The sequence below is a fragment of the Mobula hypostoma genome, chromosome 7, assembly GCF_963921235.1.
Source record: "Mobula hypostoma chromosome 7, sMobHyp1.1, whole genome shotgun sequence".
Classification (NCBI taxonomy): domain Eukaryota; kingdom Metazoa; phylum Chordata; class Chondrichthyes; order Myliobatiformes; family Myliobatidae; genus Mobula; species Mobula hypostoma.
Genome location: NC_086103.1, coordinates 45,314,543 through 45,336,870, shown reverse-complemented (window position 1 = coordinate 45,336,870; position 22,328 = coordinate 45,314,543). Strand labels below are relative to the sequence as shown.

General features: G+C 40.0%; 1 protein-coding gene across 5 annotated transcripts in view; it reads right to left on the bottom strand.

Annotated features, from left to right (window-relative positions):
• Positions 1–15,398, bottom strand: part of myot (myotilin) — a 158,017-nt gene extending 142,619 nt beyond the window's left edge. For 4 of the 5 annotated variants that reach the window (XM_063053363.1, XM_063053360.1, XM_063053359.1 and 1 more), the window contains exon 1: positions 15,183–15,398. The gene's annotated coding sequence lies outside the window, so the exon portion shown is untranslated. The remainder of the gene's footprint in view (positions 1–15,182) is intronic. The other variant, XM_063053366.1, reaches the window with a different exon arrangement.
• Positions 15,399–22,328: the final 6,930 nt, after the last annotated feature.

Genomic DNA, 22,328 nt, shown 5'->3' with positions numbered 1-22,328 from the left:
TGTGACACACAAGCATAAATCAGCCTTAAGCTTTGTGGATGTCATTTTGGGTCACTTATACTTTTTTTACATTGTTATGAACTAATGGGGACATACTATTGGCATTGTAGACCCATCCAGGGGAAAATAAAAAGTTCGCAACTTATTTGTTGCCAGGGGAAAGAACTCTGAGTGGAGATCTTAGTTGAAAGAGTCGACAAGGCTGAAAAACCTAATGACTTCAAATGTAGTTACAAAGAAACAATGATAAATGAGCAGACAAAAGAACTGTGTCAGATGGATTTGAGTATTGTGAAGGAGATTGTCATCCAATCTGGTTTGAAGGAAGAAAGAACAGCTGATTTTATTTAATAATGAACCATAAACTGAGATGGAGTAGAGATTTTGTGATGCAATTGTAATAGTAGTAAGATATATTTTCTTCGGTTGTGGATAGATCTTTTTTCACACAATTAATAATTCTGAGATCAAAGTGAACAAATCAAGTTAACAGACAATACACCCTCTCCTTATGAACCAGGTATAGGTCCACTATGCACATAGGTTTTTTCTCTCTCATCACTTCTCTTGTGATCGTTTCATCATAGTTTGCTCCAGGTACTTGATTTTCTATATACACCTCCAGTTAATGAAGGCATTTGCAACAATCTCTCTCCACATCTCTTATCTTACACAAAGCAATATGACGAACAGTTGTCGCAAATCTGGTTACACATTTTCCAGTGAAAAGCAATTCTCTGAGTGCTTACCAGTGCCTGAATGGCTTTACCTGGTAAAGCTGGAGCCAAGTATCTGCCCCAGTTGATAGTTTTGAAACCCGCTGTTATCATGACTGTTATCATTATAGTTTTGGCTTCACCCTCTAGAATGTGTACAAGGGCTGGATGTAATGAACAATGAATGTGAGTTGGTTTTTAGCATGATTTCTGGTTATACTGCTTTTCAAATGCACAGACAGCTGAGGTTACCACAAATGGCGGTCAGGAAATTGAAAAATTATCCAAAATTAATTATTGTTTTAGAAAAAATAATATAAGGTCTATTTGTGTTCATTAATTCTTTATGCAAGAAAGTTAAAAGGTAAAGTAATTAAAGAGTTAAGGAACTGCTGATGCAGGAATTCTGAAATAAAAGCTGAAAACCAGAAGAAATCGACAAGGTTCACCTAGAGGTAAAGGCTCAAACTAGAAATTGGACCCTGTAATCATCCGCATAATGCCAGTGCTTGCCTGTCAAGGTATTGGAACAATTTTCTTGTTCTGCCAGGAAATGGCACACATATGGCTCCTGAGAGGGAGAAAGAGGAAAATACTAGTGGAGTGACTGACCACAGAATGGAAAAAAATTCCCTCCATGTCAAGTTAAAAGAAGTATAAATTTGGTTATGCTTTAAAAACTTTTTCTGCATTTGCTATTGAGATCCAAAACCTAACATTTGACACTTGATCAGTATATCACAGGGCTTTAATCCAGTTTTAGGAAATGTCTCAAAGGTTTCAGAAAAGAAAGAGAATAGGTTTTGAACTTGGATATTGGTCCCATTTCTATTTCTCATCTAGAAATTGACCATGTAAAGTCAAATTTTTGGAGCAGTTCTATGAGATGTCAGACTTTTATTAGAACATAATTAATAGAGCATGAGAAGTTCTAACACCTCTCCATCCTGCTCTACCAGTGACGGCTGATATGATCAACAGTCTCAGCTCACTTTCATTACTCAGCCCTTGATTCTTTCCTTCCCAGTAGTCCAAAAATTCTGTTGCTCATTTAACTGACACTAACATTGAAACAATTTTCAATGCCAAGGGAAAACATTCTTGTCTGTTTATTGTGATAAGGTCGGAACATCGACTTCTCTTTCTTTCAGAAATTTCTCTTCCCCTTTCTCTCTTTTTGTATTCCCCATTCTAGTTCCACTCTCACCCCTCCTTTTCTTTGTACCTACCCATCACCTCCTTCTGGTGCCCCTCCTCCTTCCTGTTCTTGCATGCTTCACAGTCCTATCAGGTTATTTCTTCTTCAGTACTTTACCTCTTGCACCTATCACCAACAGCTTCTTACCTTATCCCATCTCCCCTACCCACCCACCTTTTCTCCCACCTATCACCTTTCCCCCCTTCTTGCTGTTATGTTTTGTAACCGAAAACATAACAACTAATTGGAAGAAAAACCAGGCACTCTGGAATGCAAGTATAACTTTGTTTTTACTTTAAGCAAAGTGCACCCATATTACATGACAATGTAGTGACATATGCCATTTATGTACTTTTACATATAACCCATCATGAATTATGTAACAACAAAGAATGCTTATACAAACAATCTATTTACAATATTACTCAAATATTACTAAACATTAAATGCTTAACACTCCTTCCAGCTTAGATATAAACTCCAACTTAGAATAGAATGCACCTCAACTCAAACATGTCATGTTTTGTTCTTTACTCATCATATATATATATATTACAGACTTCCACAGCAGAATAAATATTAAATTGTCCCATTCAGGCCTAAAGATTTAATTGCTGTGGAGAATGTCTTACTCTTATGGGATAATGATTTTCCTGGGGGCGGGGGGGCGGTCACTCTGCTTGGCAGGTGAGATTTGTGGCTGTGAAAACAACCTCAGGTTCTGGGGCCTCCTCAGTGGTTGCTGTGTGTGTTGACTCTGAGACTGCAAGAAGTGGTTCTGACTGTTCTGGACACCTTTGTTCTCCTTTTTTTAGGCTTTTCTCTCTGGATCTACTTTGAGCCTTGCTTCTCTCACAATCCCTATCATGATCTTGCACATGGTCCCAATTCCACTCACTCACTCTCTCATTCCTGCTCATCTTCTTTCTCATGTTCCTTCTTTCACATCTCTTTCTTGCTCACATTCTCTATCTCTTTGCTCCTTTTCAACCTCTTGTCTTTCTTTTCTTGCCTTCCTTTTTCTTCTGGTTTCTTATGAGTATCACTGAATATGCTAATTTCTCGTGAAATTAGGTCTTGTTTATCCTTTTCTATATCATCCTCCTCTTTCTTTTCCTTTCTCTTATTTCTAGGATGTGCATCTTGATCCTAGGAAGGTGCATTTAGTTTACTAGAATATTCTCTTATTAATCCTTCTATTGCCCCCTTTACGACCTGATCTCTCCTCTTAGTTTCCACAACATCATCTGACGAATCCTCGGTTTGTGTATCTCATTTGACTCCATTCTTTTTGGCCCTCTATTCACCCAGCTGGGCTTTAGTCTTCCCATAGAAGTTACTTTTTCTCCAGTATAAGTCCTGAGTTGGATATCTGGATATCAGTACTTTTGAAATGCCATTGAAACTCATTTTGTGGAATGATTGAAACAGCCGTTGAACCAGTGTCTAAATCCATTTCAATTAATTTGTCGTTCACGTCTTGTGTAAGTCATGTTGCTTGTCTGTTGTTAGTTTTCACATTGTACATCATGGCTACCGTATGTCACTTGCATCAGGATTGTTCATTTGTTCATCTAAGACATACAGATTAGTGCTCTTTTTGAAACTACAACTTCACCTTTTAGCTTTTTCTCTTGTGCAGTACATTTACTTTTGTCTGCCCAACATGCTCTTTACATGTATCCTACTTTGTTGCGTTTTCTGTAAGTTTCATCTTTAAATCTGCATTTGTCTGGTGTATGTGAGTCCCTGCCACAATGGTAACGCAGTTTGTTTGGCCAGCCTGGGTTTTGTTTAAATGTTGCAATTTTGTTCACGCTCATGTTCATTCCTTGTTGCAACTCAGTTGTATATGTCTGCTGTTTCCATTCATCCAGCGATTTCAAATGTAAGTTGTGCTTCTTTGAGCTATTTTGCTATTTTGAATGGTTTCTTCCAAGTTTCCATAAACTAAACGAACTCTCAGTGCATCATTAAACCCAATACTGAACTGACATTGCTCAGACAATCTCCTGATTTCAGCTACGTACATTGAAATGGACTCCTCTTCCTTTTAATTCCACTCTGCAATTAACAATGATTTTGGTTCTGAATGTTCCTGCATTACTTTCACAATATCAGCAAAGCTCATTTTGGCTGCTTTGGTTAGAGCTGTCAAACTTCTAAATAAACTGTATGCCTTTAAATCCAATGCAATCAGCAAAATTGTCATTCACTTTTCATTGGCTATTTTATTTGCTTCAAAATACAACTCAATTTGCTTGGTATACATTTGCCAGTTATCCGTTATGCAATGGAATGCAACTATCTTTCCGATGTAGCCAGCGATTTCTACTTCATTTTTATTTATTATTATTATCAGTTGGAACTCACTGCTTATGAACCCCTGCATTTATTTAGTTCCTGCCTTTTGTTTTTACCTCAAATATCTTTCCCTCCAGAAGAAGCACTTGCTGCGCTGTTTTTATTTACTTGGCTGTGGTTTTTGTTTTAATTTGAACATCTCACTTCACTTCAACAGGTAGGTAAAATGAACCCAAAAAGTTTTGGGTTCATTTTAAACTTCCTCGATGTCACTGTTATATTTTTTAACTCCAAAACATAAGAGCTAATTGGCAGAAAAACAGGGGAGCCTGGAATGCAAGTCTAAATTCATGCTTACTTTAAGCAAGGTGCGCACACATGGCGTGGTGACATAATGACGTATGCTATTTACATCATCATCATCATCATCAGGTGCCATGCCCAGTTTGAGCTTTGATTGCCATGGCCCACACACTCCTGTTTCGGGTCAAATGGATCAATTCATTGGTATTCATTTCCAGTTCTCTGGCTGTTGTCTCCATCATCATTTGTCTTTGTCTTCCTCTTGCTTTCTTCCCTTCAATCTTTCCCATAATTACCTTGTATTCTAACTCCTCTTTCCTAATCACGTCCAATGAAGTTACGTTGCCTTCTCATGATCTCATACATTATTTCTCTTTTTGTGTTTGCTCTGTTCATGACATCCTCGTTAGATATTCGTGTTGTCCATGATATTCTTTGCATCCTCCTCAAAAACCACATCTCTGCTGCTACAATTCATTTCCTGATGTTACTAGATATTGTCCAACATTCTGAGCCATATAGCATAACTGGATAAACGTAACATTTCAGTGTTCTGAGGCGGGTTGTCATGCCTAGTTTAATATTGGTCAGTATACTCTTCATTCTCGTAAAGGTGTCTTTTGCCATCGCCATTCTTTTTTTGATGTCCATGTCGCACCTGCCATCTGATGTCACCCAGCTTCCTAAGTGGCAAAAGTTCTGTACTTGTTTTATGTCTTCCCCGTTTATTCTCAGCCTGCAGATAGGATTCTCCTTCTTTTTGGATATCACCATACATTCTGTCATTTTGCAATTGATAGATAGACCCATTTTTGCACTTTCTTCAACAATTATATCAATTAAGTTTTGTAGTTCTTCCTCCATACTTGCAATTAACACAGTGTCATCTGCATATGTGAAATTATTGATGTTTTCACCGCCAACTTTGATTCCCAAGATGTCTCTTTTTTTAAATATTGTTTCACTGTACACATTAAATAAATCAGGAGAAAACACACCCTTGTCTAACGCCTCTCTTGATTTCGTAAACTGACTCACTTCTCCAGCTGTTCTTACAGCTGCAGTTTGTTCCCAGTACAGATTTCTGATTAGGCGGAGGTTTTCCGAATCTAGATCTAGAGTTTTCTGTAATATTTTAAATAACTTATTGTGCTTCGCTTTATCAAATGCTTTTGTGTAGTCGATAAAACAAACAAATCTTGTTGCACTTGAATAGCTCGTTCTGATAGTATCCTTAACATCAATATTGTGTTTCTTGTACCTTTGTCTTTCACAAAACCACATTGTTCTTTGCCTATTTCAGCTTGTATCTTACTTTTAGCTCTTGTCATCAAAATTCTTAGAAGTATCTTGGTGATATGACTTATTAAACTTATGGTCCTATGTAATCCACATTCTATTGCTCCAGGTTTCTTAGGAAGAGTGATCAATACTGATTTTTTCATCTGTTCTGGTATTATTCCAGTCTCATAAATGTCATTGATTAAAACAGTAAGTTTTTCAATTCCATAATCTTCAAGGGCGATAATTTGTTCTATTACGGATTCATCAGGACCTGCTGCCTTTCCTTTCTTCATCTTATTTATTGCATTATGAACTTCAGATATTAAAATACTTGGACCTTCAATGTTTTTTTTAATTTCTGGTTTTTTGCCTCGATCATCTTCAAACAATTCCTGAATATACTCAGTCCATCTGTTCATAATCTCATCTTTTTCCATGATAGTGGTACTGTCCTTTGCTTTCAAAAATCCACCTGAAGAACAGGGGAGCTTTTTAACACTGATATTCTTGATTTGTTGATGTAACCTTTTTGGATCAGTAATAGGGATTCTTTCTATTTGCTCACATTCCTTGTTTAACCGTTCTTCTTTGGCTTTTTGACATAAGCTTTTAACTTTTTTATCTAAGGACTAGTATTCTATAGGATTTGCTTTCTTCCGTCTCCTTTTTTCCATTAGATTTTTGATTTCATCTGTCAACCATTTATTCTTTGTGCTTCTTTCTTTTTTAGGAATCACTGACTTTGCTGATTCTACCAAGGCATCCTTTAGAGAGTTAAATTTCATTTCTACATGATTGCTATCATCTTCAACAGATTCTATTTCTAGACTTTGAAATCTATTCCTTACTTCAATTGTAAATTTTTGTCTTAAGGTTTCTTCTTTAATTAATTGCAAGTAGTCAAGGATTGTTCAGGTTTTTGCTTTTTTAGTTTTTTAAATTTTACCTTTACATGACATACTTCTGGGTTATGGTCACTATTACAGTCTGCACCTGGATATGTTTTGCATTGAGTCACTGAGTTTCTAAATCTTTGGTTTATAGTAATAAAGTCAATTTGATTTCTAGTGTTATCACCTGGAGTTTTCCAGGTCCACAAGTGTCTTGGATGGTTTTTAAAGTAGGTATTCATAATGACCTGATTATTCATCTTGCACCATTCTACCCATTTCTCACCTCTTTCATTTCTTTCCCCTAGTCCAAATTTTCCTATGGTATTTCCATCAGCACCTTGTCCTACTTTAGCATTTAGATCTCCCATGACAATAACAATATCTTGAGATTTGCATCCATTCTTTGCTTGTTCAAGCCCTTCATAGAATTTATCTTCATCTTCATTTGTTCCATCTGTTGTTGGTGTATATACCTGGATAATTGCTAAATCAAATGGTTGTCCTCTGAATCTAACAAGGAGCACTCTTTCTGATATTGCCAAATGTCCTAAAATACCTTTTGCCATGTTTTCATCCATAAGAATTCCTACTCCATTAGTATGGGACGTTCCACAAGAATAAACTAGTGTTTTATTTCTAATCTGACATGTTCCAACACCTATCCAACAAACTTCGCTATTTCCCATGATGTTAATCTTTAGCCTTCCCATTTCATTTATCGCATTGTCCAATCTTCCTGCTTGATATAGGGTTCTTACATTCCAAGTGGCAATAATTTTCTTTTGTGTTACTTGAATTTTATGAGCAATAGCTTGATGACAGTCGGGAATCCCCTGCTGACCAGAATCAACCCCACTGAGCGAAGCAACTTCAGAATTGTCTTGAAGGTCCTCTTGACGCTGTTGTTGTGTGATACATTTTGTGAGTTTGACCATGGTTTTCTTAGCAAATAGCAATGGTGGTTTGCTATTGCCTACCGTTGGGCGAACTAAAGAAATTGCCATTTCTCTTCCCAAATGTTCATACGCCTATACTGTAGCCGTTAATATTTATGCCATGGTCTGGATTGGGGTCCCTTTAAATTTACTTTGTTTATGTTACGATCCGGACCGTTGACTCCCTGTTTCCCTTTGGTTTCCTGTTTTCCCGTGTCCCTCGGCCTTGGTGATTGAAGGCAATTTACTGCCGGCTGAACTGATAGTTTATAGTCTCCAGCTTTCAGCTGTTCGGTGTGGGAGTGTTTGCAAAGTCACCAAGGTACGGCGTGCCAATGTCATCTGGCCGGAGCAAACCTAGTCTCCGCCCGAAGCGAGTGCCGGTAATTCACCTTTCCTCACTGGAGCAACCTTGTCAAGTTACCCCGCCAAAACAAGTCTGCAAAGTTTCCTCACCAAGGTGGGTCTGTCAGTTAACCCGCCGGAGGGAATCAAGAACCGCTGTCTACTGTTCCCGGGCCGAGTCGAGAGCTCGCCACTACCTGGCGGCATCCACGTACCGAGTCAAGTCCCGGTCCTGGCGGCATCCAAGTACCGAGTCAAGTCCTGGCCCTGGCAGTCTGTGATTCCTGTCTTCCTCCCTGTCTGAATCCCTTCTCTGTCCCTCTCGCCTCTAGCCCTAGTCTGCAGCCCTCGCCTGCACCTCGGTCTAGTTCTATTGCCGGAGCTAGATAGGTACTGTCTGGTGTTCTTTCGTGTTGGTCTTGTATTGTCCTCGCCTCCATGGGGTAAGTCTGGCCGTTTTGCCGTTGCCCCACGGGGGGTCATGTCTTGTCATGTCTTGTCCTCGCCTCCGTGGGGTAAGTCAGGCCGTCTTGCCGTTGCCCCACGGGGGGGGGGCGGACATGAGTCCCGGCCCTATGTCCTGTACCCAAGGAGGGGTCCTGGCTCTCTGTTCTGTGTGTGACTCCCGGCCCTATGTCCTGTACCCAAGGAGGGGTCCCGGCTCTCTGTTCTGTGTGTGAGTCCCGGCCCTATGTCCTGTACCCAAGGAGGGGTCCCAACTCTGTGTTCTATGTATGTGTCCATGGTTCCATGTACCTGCTCTCCCGAGACTGAGGCTCTGTTTTTCCCTGTTCCTCCTCTCCCTAGCCCATGTCATGTCCATGCCTGGTTCTGGGGTCCAAGCCCGAGGCTAGACCCAGGTACTGGGTCCTTGCCCAGTCTCTGGCTCGGAGTCCATACCGTAGCCTCTTCATGTCACCTCTAGTTTTGGGATCCGATTCCGAGTCCTAGCCCAGTCCCTTAGTCCCAGCCTAGTCGTGGTCCTGAGTCCGTGTCCAGTTCGCTATTCCTGCTCCTGCCTAGCTCTCCTGGTATCAAACAATAAACTAAAATTAATTAACCTCACAAGATGTGTCTTGCATTTGGGTCCACCCTTGCTCTCTATGCCCCCCCATTGTGACAATTTAAGATCCTAGCTCAACTGCCTGGGAGCAATGAATGACTGAAGGGTAACTCCACTTTCCCCAAAGCTCTGAAAGTCCCCAATCAGAGCCTCACCACCAGTTGCAGTTTAGAGTCATACCCAGGACTGGCTATTTACATACTTCTACATTTAAACCATAATCAATTACGTACCAACAAAGAATGAGTAATCAAACAATATATGTGCAATATTACTCAAATATTACTGAGTGGTTAAATACACAACTTTCCAGTCCTGATTAAGCATCTCATCTAAAATGTTGGCTGTTTCTTCCTCTCCGTAGATAATACCTGACTTGATAATTTCCTCCAGCAGTCTGTATGTGTTGCTCTGGATTTCCAGCATCTGCAAAACCTCTCGTGTTTAGAGTTTGTAATCCCTATGGAATTCCAGTACCTTTTTCAGTGTTATTTAGGTAATAGAAAAAAATTTGCACCAAAATTGCAGTATCTGCACCCTGAAATATGTGGGTTTGTTTAAGAGGCTGAGGTTTTGTGGAATTTATCCCAGTTATGAGAGGACTTGTTACTTGAGATGATCAAAAAAGCACTTTTTAACCACTGGAGTAGAATTCCTGTCTCCAACTACTGATATTAATGATTTCAGGTATGCAAACTAAATCCCATTTGCAGGTAATTCTCAATAATTATTTTTATTATTAATTGCCCATTATGTCACGACATTTAGGACAGCAATGAAGGCCCTCCATCTTGATCTGTCCTTGGCCACACAGAAGGAATCTTTATTGCTGTTTCTGTAATAATTTTTTTTGGACCTTTCAGGTTTCTTAGCCCTGAGCTGAACCCCCAAACTTAGAGGACCAGTGGACCACTCTTAGTCTGGCCTCTGCCCTTTGACCTGTTTGGCATGTGTGACCCTACCAAGAGCCAAAGGACAAGGCCCTGACTCTGGGTCATTGAGACACACAAACCTCCAAACCCTACAATAAGGTTGTAGTCCTCTTGAAGGAACATGGGCTGGGACCCATAAGAAATGAATACATAAGCATGTTGTCCAATCTCTTGACGAACGTCTGGCCTACAATTTGAAGTACTCATTTTAATAGATGTCAAAACTGAGAATGAATCAGGGCACAGAAGTACATAATCAGGGCATACTTCTTTGATCCATTCCAAGGCTAAGATGATAGTAACCATCTCAGACAGGAATACTGATACTTTGATAACGTCTTACCAGTCACCTGAAACTTTGGAACATAAACAGAAACACCTGAACAGCCTGTCACTGGATCTTTTGAACAATCTGTGTAGGTATGTAAGAAGCCATGATATCTGCCTTGCATATATTGCTGAACTTCCTCTGCCAATGATATACAATCACTCCTCATCTTGATCTTTTCTTGAGGGTTTAAATCAACCGCAGGCAAAGGGAAAAACCACTGAGGAGTGACAGAAAGGGGTAGACTGGGTCGTTATTCCACATTCACCTAAAGACCTCATGAATGCAACACCCTACTAAAGTTGGCCATATTGGATGACCAACTCCATGTCCTCTTATGTTAACCCAATAAATCATTGCTAACTGTAACCTGCGTAGATGTAAAGCTACTCCACCCATTCCTGCCATTAATGCAGAAATTGAAGATGATTTAACAGCACCATAGCATAATCTCAATGCTTGAGCTCGATCTAGGGGCTTTAATACTGCTGGTGAAGCTGACTGAAAAACAACGGACGGATCCATAATCAAAGACAGATCTGATTAATGCAATATACATTAAAGTGACCTCCTACTTGCACCCCAACCACACCAAAGGCCTCACTTGTTTTTTTTTAACCTTGTGCTCTCTTCTGCGACATCTCGATCACACTGAAAAGTTCCCAAGTCTTTGTAATGATAGTATCAGACTACCAAATGTACTTTTGAATGGAGGGCTGTAGACACTGTGTAGGTAAAAGTGATCAGTTTAGTTCGGCATTTAATGACTAGTTTAATTGGTTCATCGTGGACTAGTGGGTCTGTTCCTGGGCTGTATTATACTCTGTTTTATGTACTATGTTGTATGTTCTCTCCTCCACAATTCTGCTCTTCCCTCTCACTCCTGCCCCGTCCGCCTCCCGTTCCCTCCCAATCACCTCCTTCATAACGCCCCGCCCTAGGATCCAGCCTACAACTTGGCACAGTCTCCCCAGCCCACCACTCCATTCTCTGTACCTTTGAGTGCCTACTTGACTCTATCGCTACAAACGTTTAGGAGTTTTTCAGCAGCGTTCAGATGTTGCAGGAGTGAGCGTGAGACTTAAATAAAACTAAGGGGGGCCTTCGGAAATTATAGCATTTTATGGTGATGATGGTGCCTTGTGGAAGAGGCAAGAATATAGATTATATAGTTAGGAAAATGCAGGCCGCTACTAATGAAGCAGTGGATTGGGGACGTGCACTCCCTCAAACAAGGAGACTCCTGGCGTTGAAAGGCCCCATTCACCTCCAAACAAACGGCTGCTCACACCACCCCAAGCCGCCCTCACCCACCACAGAGAAACATGCTCCTTCGCTGCAGTGCTACCCATCAGCTGCCCTGGAGACTGGAAGCAGTGAGGTGCAGAACCACGCAGCTCCCACTCACCACTCTCAGAGAGAGAGAGAGAGAGAGGGAGAACTGCGCAATGCCCGCTCCAGAGGCAAAGAGGGAAGACGGGAATTCCTAGTAATCCTTCTTTCCACTTAAATCAATCAAGCAGACTCTTAAGGCTGATTTATACTTGTGCGTATAAATCACCTGGACACCATAACCTACGCAAGTAGCCTATGCGCGTTGTGAGCATTTATACTTGTGCATTGGTGTGTCTGCATCGCTCTGCAATTCACACACGTCGCGCATGCGCACACACCTGCCCACACAAGGCTTCATGGTCGTGGTAGTCTTTCTCGGGGTAAACAAGTTTAAAGCGAGCGTCTTTTTTCATGAAAGCGAAATGTGTCCTCCATAATTTCGGAGGTTTGTAAAGCTTTATGGAAAGCATTGCAGCCAGAGTTCCTTCCTTGCCCTTCAGTGGCCCAATGGGAAGCTATTGCAGAATAGGAGGAAATGCGATGCTACCAGGCGGACCAGTCACAGTTGTTGCGGTCTGCATTGCTGCAACGCGTAGTTACATTTTGGGAGAGGTGCACGTCAGGCTAAGGCATAGGGATCCGCGTAGGCTCTGTGTAGGGTTCGCAGCGATGCCGTACCTACAACGTTGAGTTAACGCACAAGTATAAATCAGCCTTAAATTTCATGGTTGTATATGCAACCGATTATCTTAATTACTGACCAATTAATCAAGCTGCCTTTTAAAGTCTGACAGTTTACAGCAATTGCTGGGGCCACTCAACATCACTTTGCGACATTAAATTAATTTCCACTTTTGAATCAATGAACTATCTGTTGGAAGAACTCAGTGGGTCGAGTAACATCTGTGAGGGGAAAGCAATTGTTAATGTTTTGGGTCAAAACCCTACAAATGGACTGATCTGAAACATCAACAATTCCTCCCCCCCCCCGCCCCACAAATACCGCTCAGCCTGATGAGTTCCTGCAGCGGTTTGTTTATTATTCCAGTTTCCAGTGTCTGTAGTCTCTTATGTATTTCTTTTTTAATATTCTGATCAACCACTTGAAAAACCTTGTATAATTCCAAAAACCTCCGTAACCTCACCTTTGTGCTGGAATGAATAAAACCAATTATCTAAACCTATCCAGGTAATTGAAAATGTAATTTAGATATCACTGGTGTCAGCTGCTCCTCTTTTTCAATATCTATCACGCAATGAATGAATCAAACATCAACACAATTGCTCAGAATCTCACAATAAAGTGCAAGTCCTCCTTTGTGATTTCAAGTTAGCTGCCTTGAGTTAATTAATAGTAAACTCTTAAATAAAATGGGCTTATTACTATACAGTTTGAGGCATTCTGAACCAAGATCTAAGGATCGATAAGACAGTGCAAGTTAGAAAGCAAGCACTAACTTACATGTTCAGCAGTGTTTTCAATGTTCATATCTATGCCTATTTTCAGTAAGTGGTTTATAGTTTCACTACATATTATAAATATGTTGATCCCATATTAACTCATTAATTAGAAAAAGATGTAAACTTGTTGAAGTTCTATACTTTGCAGTCAAATTCCCATTTAAACTGACAACTTCTAGCACCATTTCATCACACCATCTCTGTCCTTCTGTTGCCTCTAGCTTATCATACTCATTGTCAATATCCTGCACAAAATGGGGATAAATTTCCTCTAACTGCCTACTGGGAAGGCAAAAGCTGTTCTCTTCATTTACTACTTTATATACTCTTCTGTGATTTTCTCCTCTACCATCACCTCTGCTTGTAGCTGAACCAGTCTGTACGGAGCCATCAACATTTATTGATTCCTGAGATTAAATTCTATTCCCATATCTTCTATATCTTCAAGAATGCCTCCTGTGGGTACTGCTGGTATTGACTCTATGATACTGCTTTCTGTTGTCCCTGCATGGAGACAGCCTTGAGAAGCACAGAGGAACACCTGGAGTAACTTCTGAAATGCCTGCTTCGCTGCCACTGCTACTGTGCGATTGAGAATCTCCGGAGACGAAGGCCCCAAATCCTCGGCTTTGCGTATCACCAGTTGCTGGGGCCGGGGTCGAAGCGCTCGGCAGAGATGGTGCTCGGTGCTCGGTGTCGAATAGGTGGTCGGAGGCTCGGAGTTTTTCGGATGGACTTGGAGTCGAACCGTGGTCGGATGCTTCCAGGATGCTGCACCAGCAAGTTGGCGGCGCTGGAGGTTTACTGTCTGCGTGAGATGATGGGACTTTCAAGAGACTTTGAGACTTTTACTGTGCCATGGCCTGTTCTTATCAAATTACAGTATTGCTTTGCACTGTTGTAACTATATGTTATAATTATGTGGTTTTTGTTAGTTTTTAAGTCCGTTTGGCATGTGCTTTTTGTGATATCATTCTGGAAAAACATTTTATCATTTCTTAATGCATGCATTACTAAATGACAATAAAAGGGGACTGTGTGTCCTCATAATCATCATCATCATCATCATTAGGTCCTAAGGCTCTAATTTCGTAAACTCCAGATTTTTTCCTTTGTTTCTTCAATGGGTCTGATCTCTCGACCTTTGTAAATTAAGCTCATCTAGATCTCAGCTGCCATCTTTCATCTTAGCTGCCTTTGATCTATCAATATGGGCATTCAGACTAACCTTGGCCTTTGATCCAGCAATGCCTCAGATGTGAAATCTTTACCTTGTGTTCAAATCCCCTCTTGGACTCCCCCCCCCCCAACCCCTGTAATCTACACTAGCCTCACAATCATTCCAAAAATGTTCACTGATCCATGTCTGGCCTCTTCTGGGATTTCCTTCAATTGCATCGGTTTTCAGCTCTGGAATTTACACCCTAAGTTTCTGCCTCATCACCAGTCTTCCTTGATTTTTTTTTCTTTGACCAAGATTTAGGTTATGTATTCTAACATCTTTTTATATAACTTTGTGTCAGATTTTGTAGAATAAATAATCCTGCAGAATGCTTAGATGTGTTTTATTACACCAAAGGTGCAGATATTAAAAATGAAGGAGGAGAAAAACCTCCACACAGGCATTTTTGTGGAACACTAATGAAATTTAAGAGACTGCTAGACAGGTATATGGAGGAATTTAAGTTGGGGGGTTATATGGGAAGTAGGGTTTAAGGGTCAGCACAACATTGTGGGCCAAAGGGCCTGCACTGTGCTGTACTATTCTATGTTCTATGTTATAAATGTATCTTATTAGAGTGCTTACAGAGTTCAGACTACAGATCTTTATTTTACCTTTACATAATGATCACTTTCACTTTTTCACTGGACTTGGAAACATTAACCTTTTCACTCTTTGCTTAGTTTGACTTATTTTGGAATTTGAATGCATTGTATGTTTTATGATCAATTAATACATCCTTTTTACTATCATTAATTAACAGCTTCACAGTTGAATCATTTAGTAATAACTGCCAGCACATATTATTCATAAGTATCATAAATCTCAGTTTATAACTGTAGTTATAGATAATTTCTTCTTACCAGTATGTAGCAATCAAAGACACGTAGAAATCGATGATCAAATCCCACATCCTGGAATCCTTTTCTTCATTAATGTGCAAAGTATTGTTCCTTATTTTGGAATTACTCAAATTTGTTGTTCAAATCAGGAGTTAGACAGGGAGCAGAGAAAGGTTATAGTCCATTAGATAGCGTTAACTTCAGAAATCTACAGATTGATCCTTTCCCCAATGCTCATCTAAGGAATAAAACTAGGAAGTGATCTCAAGCTCATCTCAGATTTCTTGGCCGTGGACCAGCTGTTCCCTACTCGCTTAGTCAAGAAATACTAAAATAAGAGAAGCGTTAAAACTGAGCCTTCAGGCCATCTGTGCAATGACACATTAGGTGGTTATTATATCAAGCAATGTTTTATATGGCATTACAATTAAACCTGTAGTCCGTACTGTCATAATATTGTAAAATGGCCCTTATTCAAAAAGTACTTAAAGCTTAGATATATATTCAACACTTTATTGGTAAAAATTGTGTATGTGGAAGTCTTTCCAACCCATGCTTTAATAGAAGCTATCACTTCTGTTGTGCCATTTCTTTTAATTTGTGATTTTAAAAATCCCCTTCCTGCTTTGTTACTATTTGTCCATTCCTTTGTTTATCAATAATGAATAAAAGTAGAAAATTACTTTCTTTTCACTTGTCATTGAATCAGAGGTTATATTTGTTGCCAAAGCCTACATGTCTTGGGTAAATGAAGCAACACAGAGGTGCAGCTAGGAAAGCTGCTGTCGCACATCTCCAGTGATCCAGGTTCAATCAGGAGATGTCTGTGGAGTTTGCATGTTTTTCCTGAGACAGCATTTACTTCCTCCAGATCCTCTGGTTCATTACCACCTTATAAAAATATAGAATTCTTTAGGTTAATTGATCACTACAACTTGTTGCTATTGTGGAGGTTCCAATATGCAGAATCAAAAGATACTGCAGAGTTTATGGACTCATCCATCTCCATCACAGGCACAGTCCTCCTCACCATCAAGGACCTCTTCAAGAGGTGCCTTAAGAAGGCAGCATTTATCATTAAAGGCTCTCACCATCTAGGATGTCTTCTTGTCATTATTACCATCGGGAAGGAGGTACAGGAGCTTGAAGACTTGCATTCAATGTTTTAGGAACTGCTTCTTCTCCTCCATCATCAGAATTCTGAATGGACCAGGGAATCTGTAAATGCTGCCTCATTTGACTATTTTTTTGCACAATTTATTTATTTTTGTACCTCTTAGTAATTTTATATGTGGCACTGTCACAAAACAACACATTTCACGACATGCCAGTGATAATAAACCTGATTCTGACTCTGCGACAAGATCTGGGGAGAGTTAATTGGAATGTAGAGAGAATAAAATGGGTTAGGGTACTTGATGGTCAGTGATTTTATGGGTCGAAAGACCTGTTTCCATGCAGTGTCTATCACTCTATTCCTTTTTTCAACTGCTGCTGTTCATCCAGTGATGGTACTCCTTCAGTTGTAGGAAATTAAGAGGAAATACCTTTGTATCTAAGCAAAGATGCCATGTGGTTTGGAAGAGACCTGAGAAGTTTAGTGTTCCTGTACAAATTCTATTGTTCTTGTTGGTTGAGTCTACAGGGGAAGGAGGTGATATTGAAGGAACAGTCAAATGTTGGAGTGCATCCTTTGTCTAAACAATACAGCAGGTGATGGTGGAGTTATTGGATTTGGAGTCCAGTATAATGTGTGATGTTCTCTCATAAATGGTGTTTGGTGATGTCCAAATTATTACAGAGGTAAACATTTGGGAAGTTAATTTTGTTCCGTCTTAGCCTTGACATGCATTGGAATTGTTGAATGGAGCCTGAACGGTTAAGAGACAAATTATTGGTGAGTACTCAGTTCTTCTAGGCAGAGCAGTGATTGGTTGGTTTGGTTACATTGCTGGCTGATGGTGACTCTGACTCTGCAGAACCCTCACTTTTAAGGATGAGAGAAGTTAGCAGATTTTCCATTCAAAGTGAGCATTCTGTAACTCATCTGTGGCTTCAATGTTCATGAGCTGGTTGAAGTCTAAATGTTATCCACGTCCCAATATATAACCTTTGATTCTTCTTTATTGTTGGACTTAGGATCTTCAGTCTTTGAAAAGTCAGCAGCCATCACTTGAAATGAAACATCACCTTCCTTCTGATGGTTTGAGTATCAGCACTTGAAAAGGCTAGATTAATGGACATACAATATCCCTTCGGTTATTATCCCTGAACTCAGAAAGTTGGATCAGAAAGGGGAACTTTCGAGAACCAAAGGTGGAGTTACAAGGAGGGAAATACAGAAGTGCTCAGTGCTGCTATGATGTTTCAGTTGCAATGCCTACAATCACTGGCTGCTGCTTCACAGTATATGAGCACCTTAATACAGTATTGTGGACAAATTGCCACCTTTAACTACCTCCTCATTCTTCTAAACTGCAGAGGGTACTTACCCAGAGCCATCAAATGCTCCTCACGTATTAACACTTTCATTCTTAGAATCATTCTTGTGAACCTTCTCTGGACCCTCTACAATGCCAGCACATCTATTCTTAGATTAGGGGCCCAAAACTGCTCACAAAATTCCAAGTGGAGTCTGACTAATGCCTTATAAAGACTCAGCATTACAATCTTGCTTTTATATTCTAGTCCTTTCAAAATGAATTCTAACTTTGTATTTGCCACTATATAAGTACTCCTGCAGAACCCCTGCTTACTCAACACTACCTGCCCCTTCATCTAGCTTTGTATCATCCGTAAACTTGGCCACAAAGCCATCAATTCCATTATCCAAATCATTGACATATAATGTTCAAAGAAGCAGCTCCAACACTGATCCCTGTGGAACACCACTAGTCACCAGTAAACAAACAGAGAAGGCCACTTTTATTCCCACTCTTTGCCTCCTGCCAGTCAGCCAATCTTCTACCCATGCTAGTGTCTTTGCCCCCATCCCTCGTAAAGAGTGGAATGACATTTGCAATTTTCCAGTCCTCTGGAACCATTCCAAAATCTAATGATTCTTGAAATATTGCTGCTAATGCTGCCCAATCTCTTCAGCTACCTCTTTTCAGAACCCTGGGATGTAGTCCATCTGCTCTGAGTGACTTATCTACCTTTAGAACTTTTAGCTTCCTAAGCACATTCACCTTTGTAATAGATACTCTGCTTTACTTCTTCACACTCTGATTGCTGACAAACTGCTAGCATCTTCCACAGTGAAGAATGATGCAAAATACTTAAGTTTGCATCCCTTGCCACCAATTACTAGCTCTTCAGCATCATTTTCCAACAGTCTGATAACCTCTCTCACCTCGCATTTACTCTTTATACTGTATATCTGGAAAAACTATTAACATTCTCCTTTATATTATTGGCTTGCTTACCACCATATTTCATATTGCTTTATCCTCCCTTGAGAATACGGCTTCTTGGGAATGTATCTGTCCTGCACCTTCCGAATTGCTCCCAGACACACCAGCCATTGCTATTCTGTTGTCATCCCTGCTAGTGACTCCTTCCAATCAACTTTGGCCAGCTTCTCTCTCATGCCTCTGTATTTCCCTCTAGTCCACTGTAATACTGATACATCCAACTTTAGTTTCTCCCTCTCAAACTGCAGGGCGAATTCTATCATATTATGATAACTACCTCCTAAAAGGGTTCCTTCACGTTAAGCTTATAATCAAATCTGGTTTATTGCACAACACCCAATCCAGAGTGATCTTTCCTCTAGTGGGCTCAACCACATGCTGTTTAAAAAAGCCATCTCCTAGGCATTCTACAAATTCCCTTTCTTGGAATCCAGCACCAACCTAATTTTCCCAATCTATCTGCATTTTGAAATCTCTCATGACTACTATAACATTGCCCTTTTGACATGCCTTTTCTATCTCCTGTGGTAATTTGTACCCCATATCCTAGCTACCATTCGTAGGCCTGTATATAACTTCCATCAAGGCCTTTTTACACTTGCTGTTTCTTAACTCTACCCACAAGGATTCTATATCTTCTGACCCTAATTTGATTTCAATTTTTATCACTAGATCCACTCTGCCCCCTCTGCCAACCTGCCTGTTCTTTTGATAGAATGTGTACCCTTGGATGTTAAGCTCCCAACTATGATCTTTCAGCCATGACTCAATGATGCCCACAACTTCATACCTGCCAATCTCTGAATTTGCTACAAGATCATCTACCTCATTCCATATACTGCATGTATTCAAATAAAACACTTTTAGTCCTGTTCTCATCACCCTTTTTGATGTTACCCTCATATTACACTTCAACTCATCCCACTGACTGCAAATTTGTCCAATCATCTGCCCGTCCTTTCTCATAGTCTCACTACACACTGCATATGCTTGTATACCTACCCCTCCATAGCCCTGTCACTCTGGTTCCCATGCCCTTACCAGATTAGTTTAACCCCTCCCCAACCGCTCTGGTAAACCTGCCCACAATGATATTGGTGTCCCACGAGTTTAGGTGTAACCCATGCTTTTAGTACAAGCCATACCTTCTCCAGAAGAGAATTCATTAATCCAGAAATCTGAAACTCTGCCCCATGCATCAATTCCTCAACAACACATTCATCTGCCACATTCTATTCTTACCCTTACTGGCAAGTGGCACAGGCAGCAATCCAGAGATTTCTACCCTTGAAGTCCTGCTTTGCAGCTTTCTACTTAACTCCCCATATTCTCTCTTCAGGACATCATCCCCTTTCCTCCTTATATCAACTTCTAGCTGTTCACCCTCCCTATTTGGAATGCTGTGGACCCACTCAGAGAAATCCCTGACCGTGGCACCTGGAAGACAACGTATCATGCGGGTGTCTCTTTCATGTCATAAAATCTCCTGTCTGCTTCTCTAATATGGAATTTCCTATGACTACTGCACTCCTCTTCTTCCCCCCTTCCCCCGAGCCACAGAGCCAGACTTAATACCAGAGACTAGTTGCTGTGGCTTCCCCCTGGAAGTTTGTCCACCCCCCCTCCCCCAACAGTATCCAAAGCAGTATGCTTATTATTGAGGGGAACGGGGGAACGGCCATGGGGTATGCTGCACTGGCCATCTATTTCCTGTCCCTCTCCTGTCAGTCACCTGGCTACCTGCCTCCTGCAGCTTAGGGGTGACCACCTCCCTGCAGCTCCTATCTATCACTTCGTCATTCTCCTGTGTGAGGTGAAGGTTATCAAGCTGCAGTTCCAATAGCTTAACACTGGTTCAGCCACATTCCATGAATGAATATAAAAATCCTTTGGCACAATACTTGAATATTTAATTCCTCTTCACTCATTATTTTCATTGTTTTATTTTCTGATTTTATTAATATTAACAACATTATTAATTAGGTCATCAACCTGAAATGTTAACCGTTAACCATTTCCTTCTCTTTGGACGCTGCCTGGGCAGCTGTGAGTTTTATATTTAAGATTTCTAGAATCTGCATTAGTTGATTTTTCAATATTCATCACTAGTGTTTTAGCGAAATATAATTTGAGAAGATCATTGACAAACAAGTAAAAATGTCATATCATTTACTTATGATGTTGTTTGGAGGACTAGATTTATTTGGTAAAGATTCCCAGTTGTTTATAGATTGAATTTCATCTTGCTTCTTTTATTTCCTCTTTACTTGTTGATCGTGGCTATGTTCTTTTTTTAAAATTTCAAGACAGGACAGAAGTAGATATCTATAGTGTTTAATATTCAAAGGTATCTAAGATCTACACTGAGAACTAGTGAAGGTCCATCAGTAAGTGCTCTCAAATTCTGAAACAAATAGCTTTCTCTCAAGACCGTTTGAACTTTAGAATGAAAAATGAGCTTCTTCCTTCAATTTCGACACAGCAGCACTGTGTTTATCTGAGCTGATGTAATGCTTTTGTGAAGATACAGAACTTTGTAAAATATCACGATTAGAAGTTCTGATAGCTACCATTAGGCAACTTAATATTTAAAACCTGACATTTTCATTGTAGTAAAAGGCTTCTTGAGATGGGAAGAAGAATAAACTTGTCTTCTGCCCATAAACTTTCTGATAGGGCTCAAATCATTCTGATTACTGTACATTAGACATCTAAAGTGGCATTCTGTTAGTACTTAGACTGAATACAAAATTCGACATCATTGAATTATTCCTCCAGAGGATATCCTTGGGTATTATTAATACATTGGTTTGCAGTAAAGCAAAAACAGGCTGAAATCAATAGTTCATAAACTGTTATCCTTTGACTCCTTAGATGATCTATAAACTCAGGTAATTTGATTTGGATGCTGTCTATTTTAAATTAAAATCTTAAAGTTCATTAGTTTTTTAAAAATGTGTCCAACTGTATGATCCATAACCCAGAGTACAATTTCTTGATCAGGAATTTCCTTGAAGCTGATCCTACCCTATTACCATATGTTTTAAATGTTTATCTATATGTACATATAAATATTTACGTGGTGAAACACAATAGATCTATTTCTTTGGCTTGAAGGCAACTATTGTTAGACCATAAGACACTGGAGCAGAATGAGGATGTATGGTCCATTGAGTCTGCTCCTCCATTCCATCTTGGCTGACTTATTATCCCTCTAAATCCCATTCTACGGCCTTCGCCCCATAACCTTTGACAGCCTCACAAATCAAGAACCTATCAACTTCCGCTTTCAATATATCCAATGACTTGGCCTTCACAGCTGTCTGTGGCAATGATTTGCACAGATTCACAACCTTCTCATCTTTGTTCTAAAGGGATGTCTATTTGTTCTATTTTGAGTACCTCAGTCTTAACTATATCACCCTTTCATCCCAAAGTCTTTATGCCCACTTTTCCAAATCTAATTTATTTTGTGAATCGCATATTTTAAGAGCTCCATTGTTGGCAGCTGGGCCTTCAGCTGCCTTGGCCAATTTCATTCCTGAACCTCACTTTCTCTATTTCTCACTTTCATTCTTTAAGGCATTCTTGGAAACATACCAATCTGATCATACATTTCCATGCCTGTCCTTCTTCACGATTCTAGGTTGTTTCTTGACATTCTTCAGCACATGAGTGTAAAGGTAAATGTAATGATTGTTATTTTGATCTGATGCAGCATAAAAAAAATATGCATAAAGAATGCAGTATAAAT